Source organism: Ruditapes philippinarum, unplaced genomic scaffold (assembly GCF_026571515.1).
Source record: "Ruditapes philippinarum isolate M1 unplaced genomic scaffold, ASM2657151v2 ctg1166_1_1_1_1, whole genome shotgun sequence".
Taxonomy (NCBI): domain Eukaryota; kingdom Metazoa; phylum Mollusca; class Bivalvia; order Venerida; family Veneridae; genus Ruditapes; species Ruditapes philippinarum.
Window position 1 is genome coordinate 26,549 of NW_026866094.1, and position 10,994 is coordinate 37,542.

The following is a 10,994-nucleotide window of genomic DNA, read 5'->3' on the forward strand; positions in this document are numbered from 1 at the left end:
AAAATAGAGTGAAATAAGAATCCCTAAAGAAAGCCCAACGCGGCAAAATTGAAAATGTTGCAGGCTCAGTTTGATTGAGCCTGTTCATGGACGGTACTGTCAAGTACAAACTACCGTCCACGACCCTAGCACCGGCTTAAGCAAAATTTAACATGCACTGGTAAAATTTAGAATTTTGAAACATCCGCGGATGTGTTCATATGGCGGTTATCATGGAACCGTCAATGTGACACGTTAGTGACATTCCATGAAAAGCGGCATATGGTCCCCAAGTAAAAAAATGCTTGTGCCCTTAACGAGAAAACAATTGGTGGAACTAAATAAAATGGAATTTTGAAAGGGGATCTGATGTTATGAAGCCTGCAATTAGTTTGAAATAAGTACACTAAAGAATTGGTTTATCGTCTAGACATACAGTCGCTCTTTGGTAATTTGCGTAAAATTGTGACTTTTTTTGCCGTTATCAATACTAAACATATGCAGGCTTCATAACCTCTGATCCCCTTTCAAAATTCCATTTTACTATTTCACGTTAAAATGTTGAATTCTGTTTAAGCCGGTGCTAGGGGGCGTGGACGGTAATTTGCACTTTCCAGTACCGTCCATGAACAGGCTCAATCAAACCGAGCCTGCAACATTTTCAATTTTGCCGTGTTGGGCTTTCTTTAGGTATCTTTATTTATCTATTTTGGTAAATACGTATTCGTTCGTTTGGTCCTTGAAGATTTAATCTGTTGTGTGATTTGTGTGACATAATGTTGATTAATTCGTTCAGTAGTCTGAGACACGCTTGTTGGCGTGCATGGATACATTAGTTTTCTTGGTTTGATTTTATATAAAAGAAATCAAATGCATTTAGTTCGATGCATTTTCTTCGGCTTTCATTTACAAAATATGAAAGCCATAGACTCAAACATAATGACTTTTTAAAAGTGTCATTTCGATTTCTTTCAACAATATAATGTTGTTGAAGAGAGATCTTAAAATATTAAGATATAAGACGGTATATTTTCTGGTATGTTTTAGGAGGCATGTTGCTTTAAAGAACGGATAAGCAGTCGTTTGCATTACCTTCTGGATTAATTGACAATTGTATGCCAAATACGCATGAAACATTCATCGTGATTGATTCCTTTCAAAGCTATCAATCAAGTCTCTATCTGATGTCTAAACACCGAAAATCCAGACTGAGATATTTGATTTACCAGTACTTAATGAAAATAATGAAATATATATAATATTGAACATGTCAGAATATCCGATTGCCATTTGTTGATATCAAATATATTGCGGGGGTTTTATTTCGAACGATCAAAACAAGTTGGTTCAGCAGACAACTTCTATACTTCCCTCCGCTTATTGAGACCATTACTGAATTATAATATAAATACAAGGGTGTAGGGGGGCTAGTTTGTTAAAGTTTCGCATTGTAAAGTGTTGTTTTAATTAGATGTGGCTTTAGAATGGTTCTTTACACAAAACAATGTCAAAAACGGATCTGATATGGTGGTCTCATAATATAAAAAGAATATAAAGTCGGCAAATAAAACAAGCAATAGATTGTTGGTAAAAAAAACACGTCAAAAATATGTCAACAATAATTTTAAGTTCTACACCGTTAACAATTAAATCAAATCTTTTTCGATTTAATGTTGAATTCTGCTCAAGCGGGTGAAGTTGGGCATAGACGGTAGCTTGCACTTTCCAGTACCGTCCATGAAAAGGCGCAATCAAACCAAAATTCTGGAAACAAAGTGATCCCTCGGAAGCATCAATCACAACAAAATAACATAAGAATTGCAGACTCGGTTTGATTGAGTCTGTACATGAGGGATAATGGATAAGTGCAACATCCCTCAAGCCCCCTAGCACCGGCTTGAGCGGTACTCAATTCTCAACACTTTATAGTGTTGGCATCAATGATCAAAGTCTGCGACATTTCAAATTATGGGCGTTCTTTAGGGATTTCTCTTTTCTCTCTATTTCATATGCATTATAAACATAGGCTTAGTAAATATTATTGTTATATTTCCGATCCTTGAAGATCGTTCAGCACGACATTATTGTTGTGCTAGTGGTATTTTTAGTTTCAACTTTTCGGCATTTTCTAGTTGGGTGGTTCCAATATTCCTACTTGAATAATGTTGAATCACCCTAAGGATATGTTGCTTGCTTTTTAAATTTGTCTTTTGACGTCTTATCTGTGATACGCAGGCTTCATAACCTCTGATCCCCTTTCAAAATTCCATTTTATTTAGTTCCGCCCATTGTTTTCTCGTTTAGGGCACACGCTTTTTATTACTTGGGGACCATACGCCGCTTTTCATGGAATGGCTCGGAAGTTTCACATTGAAGGTTCCATGATACCCGCCGTATAAACACATCTGCGGAAGTTTCTAAATTCAAAATTTTACTATTTCATGCTTAAATGTTGAATTCTGCTTAAGCCGGTGCTAGGGGGCGTGGACGGTAACTTGCACTTTCCAGTACCGTCCATGAACAGGCTCAATCAAACCGAGCCTGCAACATTTTCAATTTTGCCGTGTTGGGCTTCGTTCATTGAATGCCGCCTTTCCTTGTCGATCTTGTTTATCATATTTTCTATTTATCTATTTTAGTAAAGAGTAAAGATTAGTTAAGATTTTTTAGTAAAGTGCGTATGAATATATTCTTTTGACTGTTATTGTTTCTTATTTTTGGTATTATAGATAGAATTTTATATAAGTATAGCTTCTTTACTAATTTAAAAGTAATCGAACAAGTGGAACACACCGTACAATCAAATGGGAAGACAGCAATTCAAGCGTCGACAGCTGTAGCAGTATAAACATGTCGGCGCAGGAAATACAATTGACGGACGGAAAGTATTCATCTATTTTTAACATATCCCAACTGTGTTCGAGTAAATCAATAGACACTGTTAAACTCATATTCTCTATATTTCAGGCAGTTCAACGGATGTGTTTCCACCAAATGTTTAATGATGTCTTTGTTTCCAGATTTTTATACTTCACAACAGCAGGTGTCAAGTGCTGTGTGGCAGCAGTAAAAAGTTGCCCCGTACTTCACTTCAGTGTTGATATATTTTTCTGGTCCTTCGGGATCATTGATGCCAGCACTATTAAGTGTTGAGAATTGAATACCGCTCAAGCCGGTGCTAGGGGGCGTGAGGGAGGTTGCACTTATTCATTATCCCTCATGTACAGACTTAATCAAACCGAGTCTGCAATTCTTATGTAATTTTGTTGTGATTAATGCTTCCGAGGGATCACTTTGTTTCAAGATTTTTGGAATATTGAAAATGTCAATACACAATAGTAGCATTTATATATATTCATTGTTGTATCTTTTTCTCCCTTATGAATTTTAAAAAGTCGAAAACACAATGTGTGATAATTGCAGTAATTAACTTTATCATGTCATTGAATGATATAAAAATGCATGGATTGACTGATGGAGTGATTTAAGCAGCCATACGTATGCAGTCAACCCTGAAAACACACACATACATGTACGTAAAAAAAAACATTCTCATAAAGGCAATACCATGAACGCACAGACAAAATACATAAACACACATACACACACAAGTCCACACATACTTGTATGGACACTCCAATGAGGACATACAACTTTTAGCACTCAGTCGAGGACAATCCTTTCTGAATGGTTTTCTTTCAAAATAACTGCCCTAAGATCACAAATATATTTTTTACACCATACTTTTAACTTTTAATCAACGATACTGTCATTACAAATAGACTTAAAAAAAGACACTATATTGAGGGCCACCCCCACTGCTGTGTCTTACCTAATGGGGACATTCTGACAAATGCATCCAATTAAGGACACGGGTCAAAACACATTCTTCTGTGGACGTTGTTAAGTGATAAGTTAACTGGCAAGCTTTTGAGGACATAATAACTTCATAATAGGAATACGTCTCGGGATGTAGAAAATCTAAGGTTTTGAAAGAGGACGTTGATACTTAATGAGGTAAATTTTTGTATATGTTTATATATTGGTGGGTTATAAGCCCTTTTCAAAATTATGTCAGCTTTGTTGAATGGTAGTTTCTTAAAAATCGGGTATTTTCTTAACAATCATTCTCAATACCGGATAAGTGCTTAACTAATATCCTCCTTAACTACCATGTTATTCTTCCAGGGATTACACCCAGCTCAGAGAGATCACTCGATAAGAAATCAGCGACTCTTACCACGGAGGAAGGTCGGATATCCTTATACATTTATAAAAGTTTTTATGAGCTAAGCAAACAAGATACAAACAAACTAAATCTAGTATTTTTCTCCACAACTGATTGTTGTAGGATTGAGTAGAAAGGATCATCTTATCGACCCAAAATCATTGCTTACAATAATAAGAACATAATCAAAATTTCAGAAAGCTAGCTGTGTACTACATAACACAGATCAAGTAACTTTACACATGCAATTGTAAAAGAAGAAAAAAACAACAAGAAAGTTACAGCTGAACATTATGGTGTATTTTGAATGTCTTGATTACATTATATCCACTTCGATGTTTCATATACAAAACATGCCAATATTACTGCAAACAAGATAACTCAAAAGGTTGTTTTCTCTTGAAATGAATATATTATCTTTTAAAGCTTGCAAACTAATTTAGCATTCTTTTCATTTAGCATTTCATTTAAGTTTTCCCAAATGTTGATTGTTTATCCTTCATTTATACTTCTATACAAACAAATTCCTTGAATTTATATCCCCGCCGAGTACTGGTTATTACTAACACAACAACTGCAGACATAAGGCTTTATCTATATATTTATCAAGGCAAACACAGTAATATTCTTTGTATATGATACAAATTCAGAGCAATAACAGAGGACATAACTCCGTGTTAAATAGTATTATCTGGACATGCCAATAAGATGCAAATTGCCTTTTTTTTATAAATGGTTCCTATAAAGTTTAATTGAATTCCAGAGAAACAGTGCAGAAACGATAATTGCTCTTTACGCACACTGCATACTAATCAAGGGCCATAACCCTGTGTTGGAGGGTCTGACAGGAACAAGGTGACGATATGCGCATCTCTTGATAGTGATGGTTCCCATAAAGTTTCGTTGAATTCCAGCCAGATATTGCTAGCGCGGAAACGAAATTTGGAGGGACGGGTGGACGGACAACGCCATAACAATATATTCCCGATTCCATCGTCGGGAGATAAAAAAGCAGATGCACACTGTAAAACATATACTGCTTCTATTGATATATGTCTGTGGATCAAAATTCCATAAGATTTCAGACAGAAAAATCAGACCAAACTAGGATGAAATCGCATTACAAATGTTAATGTTAAATCAAAGTACATGCTGCTTCAATATGGTAGGTATCAACTCATTTGATCATTACTACAATTACTTAACACCAACGTTTGGTCTCAAACGTGATCTCATTATCAGCAAGCTACATGCCAAATTAGATCAGAATTTTTACTGAAGTACAGACGATTATTGTACTATTTTATTCAAAACAACACTCAAGAGTATAACTGTCCAGAAGATGTAAATTGTAACAATTAAATCTTTGAAAAACTGTTATGTCATTTATTTAATGAAATCACTAATAAATGTCAAGAAATTGTGGAAAAATAAAATCATTGTTCTGCAAGTCACAGTAAAGTTACATTCAAATAAGTCGTCCTGTGTGTATATGACATTGCCTCTACAAAACAAGCAATTAATTTGATAAACTTCATGGTCAAATTTGTTTTACTACAACGAATTATAATATAGACTGAAAATCTAGGCTGCATAACTTTTCTTTGAAAATGCGTTTGAATATTGGAATTATACTTCTGGTGTAGCATTTATTGTAGATATGTTTTCATAGCATTCACATCCATTTCGATGGCTAAGATAGCTATAAATTGCTTGTCTGAGATATTGATAACAAAATAAGTACAACAACAAGAAAAATACGTGAAAAGAAAATTAATGTACAAAAATGATAGTGCTTTCCTCCAGACAAGTTTCTAGCCAATTAATGCAAGTTCTGTCGAAAATATCATTCTTTTCAAATAATCAAAATTTTGAAGTACATGTATTTAATTCTGTGTCGCAAATTTTGACAATCCTAGTTTTTTCCTAGATGACCAACTAGAATAAATCCAGATAAATAACATTCTTGTCCATCATTACTAAAGCAGTGACTTAGTTGTTACCTTTGGTGGTCTATACATATTATATATAATAATTAAATAAACCTTCCATTTATAACATTACATAACCAACAGATAAAAGTATGTAACAGCCAAGAACAAAAAATATAAACAACTCATTACACCTTAATGTATCAACTCCTGCTCCTCATTACAAGCTCATTTTCCAGATTAAAGATTCTATTACAAACAAAACTTGAGTATTAACAAAAAATATTAAAAACATGATTAAAATATATGATACATACAAGAGCTGCCACTGAAAAGTGACTCATACCCCAAAAAAGAAGTTTTGATAAAAATTACCTTACATGTGTAATTGAATCTCAGAGCCTGAACAAAAAGAAAACTAAAAAGATTAAATCTTTGAGATTTTCACATGTGAATGGTACAAGGGAAGTCCATATTCATATACAGCTATGATCAAGGGTGCAGAACTGCGCAAATAAAAATTCAAGCACAAAATCATGGCACAATGCACAACTAGGCTTAGAAAATCATAACATCATGCACACAAACAATTGTATAAAGTTTCAATGAAATAAAGACACTATGCACAACTATGCTTGGTGCCAAGCAATGCTGTGACATTTCACTGAAATCTCCCCCTCTGCGGATCTTGAGATGAAGTGCTGGCAAGTTTACTCCAACCAAAAATTGACCATAAGGGGGCCATCACTGAGCCAAAATAAAATTTAAGCAGAAAATCAAGATACTATAACTTTGCACAATATGGCGACAAACAATTACTGTAAAGTTTTGCTAAAATTTTCCCAGCAATTTTGGAGATGAAGAGTGGACAAGCTTAGTTTACTTGAAAATGACCATTAAGGAGCCATAACTGTGCAAAATAAACCCCAAACAAGCAGCATATCAAGACAAGTTACACTGACCCCCAGTGGATTAGGAAATGAAGTACAGACAAGCTTTATTTGCTTAAAATTGATAATAAAGGGGCCATAACTGTGCCAAAAATAATTAAGGCTGAAAATCAAGACTCTATTCACAACTATGCATGGTGACAAACAATCCTGTGAAGTTTCACTGAAATTCCCTCTGTGGTTCTGGATATTATAGCGTGTATGGACATGCTTAATATACTAAAAATTGACATCAAGGGACCATAACTGTGCAAAAAAAAAATCCAATTAAAATTCATGAAACTATGCACTATTAGGCTTGGTGATAAACACTTCTGTGAAAATTCACTGAAATCACCCCAGCAGTTTTGGTGATGAAGCGTGGACAAGCTTGGTTTACTCAAAAATCGACCAATAAGGGGCCATTACTATGTAAAAAAATCAAGTGGAACATCAAGATACAATGCACATCTAGGCATACTAACAAAAAATCAATAGGGACGATATACTGGTTCTGACTAATCAAAGTACAAAGTTTGACATTTATAAGCCTTCAAAATTTATAAATCTAAAATCATTATATATGCAAGGTTACTGTTACCTTCATCTTTCACTCGTAACCCTCAAATCAATAGGGGTCATTGACTTATCATGACTAACCTTCATAAAAACTTTTAAGTTTATTCAAAAGCGGTTTCAACTTTTGGATTAGAAACCTTGATATTCAAGGTCATGTTGGCATTGACTTTAAACTGACCAACGTTCAGACAAAGTTTTAAGTTAAAAAGACCAAGAAATGCGTTAACAGACTGTACAACATGCATTTGCAAAACAAAATGCATCGCTATGAAGGGGCAAAATGACTGCTACCAAAGGGACGAGTATCGGACTTTGAAAGAAAAAATGTGACCAGACTGAGAACAAAAACCTGTGTTCATCTTAAATGTGTCAACCCCCCAAGCCTCCAAAATATTGTGAAATCTTAGCCCCCGTAAAATATAATATACGTTAAGAGAAGACTGGAAAGTCCAGATTCGAGTTTAAGAGCAAGGGGTTCATTTTTGGGACCGTTTTCGAGACAATTAAAAAAAACCTTCACTATTTCATGTTTGTATTAAGCTTCCAAAATGAGACAGCAAGTATGAAACCCACATAATTAACATGTTAAAATCTCCATAATACAAATATTGTTTCCGTCATTTTCAAGAGTGAGCAGATACAAAAGAAACTATGTGATTTTTTTTAAGTGTTCAAAATGTTTACGCATAATAACATGTTCAAATAAACTCTTCACTTAATTTTAATAAATACAAATAGATTCTCAAGAAGCATACATTGTAATAAGCAAATGCAAAACACATTGCATACAACCAACTGTTAGTATGTTATTCAAAATAAAATTATGAAAATCTGTAAAGAGTTTGAACATTTCCACCTGATACAAAACAAATGTCAACAGAAACAAATCTTATTATTTGAAAAAGTATTCTTCAACAAGAGCCACCACAATGAACCACGCTTTAATTATTTTTACTACTAATAAGGCTTTTTTTGGTGATGGTCGTTAAAAGGTAAATGCCAAATTTAAATTACTCATTATAACGGTTTAGTGCTGCATGCAGTCTATGCCAAAGTATTAACCAAATCTGCTCATACAAAGTTTGGGTTTTGTCATAACTGATTTTTTGTCCAAGTATTAATCAAATCCATCCATTACTAACAAAGTTATACAAATTCTAGCAAAATTCAAAAACATGACTTTGACAGTCAAGGTCATGTCGAGGACATAAATTGATTATGCAACATGTCAGTTTGTCATTAGTTTGATCTTGTCTAAGAATCAATTTAATTAATAACAAACTGACACAAATTTCAGCTTAATTCAATAGCATGACCTTGACGGTCAAGGTCAGTTCAAGGTCAAAGTCATACAACAATTGATAAACACCATGTCGCATTTGTCATACATGTTATCTTGTCAAGTATCAATAAAATCCATCAATTGATAACAAAATTGAACTATTTCGACAAAAGTCAGTAGCATGACCTCGACAGACAAGGTCAGACATAGATAAAGCAACATGTCGGTTTTGTCATAAGTGTTATTTTGATCAATTACAGTCAAATCCACCATTTTTAACAAATTTGATAATAAGACCTTGATGGTCAAGGTCAGTTCAAGGTCAAGTTTAATTGGAGTTTGATCTCCTTAAACATAATGTCCAAAGGGATAAAATATTCAATTAGGATGACAATCCATTTATAAATAAGAAAGTTACAAGCAATTATAACAAGAGCTGTCGGAGGACAGCAACACTAGACAAGGGTGTTTCATTGAGTATAATACTGCCTACCTATATTAATAAATAAAATTGTCCCTCAGCCAAAATCAGAGTTATGGGAATTGTGTCAATAATGTTACATAATTACAGGGAAGAAGGGTGTGAAGTTTAAATCCATTCCCTTTCTTAGTTATGGAGATACCAGCTTACACGCAATAACTTAACCAAGAGTTTCTATCTTCAAAAAAGGGGCATAAATATGCAAAATAGCAAATCAGAGTTATGGGACTTGTGCAAATCATCTTAGATAATCAGTGAAAAAGTGTGTGAAGTTTCAATCCGTTCCCTTCCATAGTTATGGAGATATCAGCTTACACACAAAAACTTAACCACAGGGACGCCGAAAAATAGGTGACTGCAATAGCTCGAATATTCAATGAGCTAACAATCAAGCAAAATAACATATTTGTATCCTGAATGTCATGACCATTTAAGAGACAAGGTCACCTTTAGCTTGGTTTTTTTTCAAATTCTTTTGCTGAAAGGTTATTGTGTCTTAAGTATGAAGACAATCCATTCATAAGTAACAAAGTTACAGCTACTTATTGCTAATAAGAAGCAAAATTTCATATTCAATTGAAAGTCAATGCCAAGTTCAGTCTAGTATGCTTGATGGTCTTTTCCAAATGACTTTTGTGCCCAAGTATGAAGACAATACACCAAGTAATAAAAAATAATGATCAATGTTAAAGTTTTTGGATGACAACAGCCGCAGGATACGGGACGCGAACCTGACTGTGGCAAGTCCTCTATATTTTTTTCTTTGGAAAAAAAATCGAGCTAAAAATAACAAAACAGAAGAAAAATATCTATTACAAACTCCTTAAAAAACAAACACTTTTTGCAGGTCTAGAGCTGTTAGTTATAAGCGGTGTTGATGATATTTTGTTTTGATGAACCCTTCTATGTAAAACACTAGACTTAGTATTGAGCATTCCTGTGAAGGTTCCATGAAATTGCACCAGTAATGTTTTGAGGAGTAGTCGAGACAAGTTTTGTGGCAGACGCCGGAGAAGGGATCCCTGCATGTGGCCACTACTCCCTAGAGGCAACACAATAAAGCACAAAAATATCAGGCAAATTTTAAGTTAAGTTCAACTCGATATCGAGACAATTTTGACAAGAGAAATTTGAGTTCCTGCATACTTAAAAAACTGTAGATATCCAGACATAATAATATATTCACTGGTTTATCAATCTAATGTTCTTTTTTTCCCCTTTTCATTTTGACGTTTTTGTGCTGCTAATGATGTTTTCACAAAACCTTTTATCATTGTCCATGATCTGTATTTTAAAAAAGTATGACACGTCTGTTTGAAATATCAACAAAATCAATGCTACTATCAAATGATATTTACATCAATTTTTTAAAAGTATGCACGTGTTATGTTACATGTTTAACAACCGTGGGTATCCGACGATGCGTTTCTGTCACATACCTATGCTGCTATAATGTTTCAATTTTTGATTAAGAGTGTACATCAAGTAGATGCTTTTCGTGCTTTAGAAAACAGCGTTGAATCTGAAACAATTTGTCATGATAGCATATTGCTGTAAACAAAGTGGTATTTTGTCTTCCATTCAA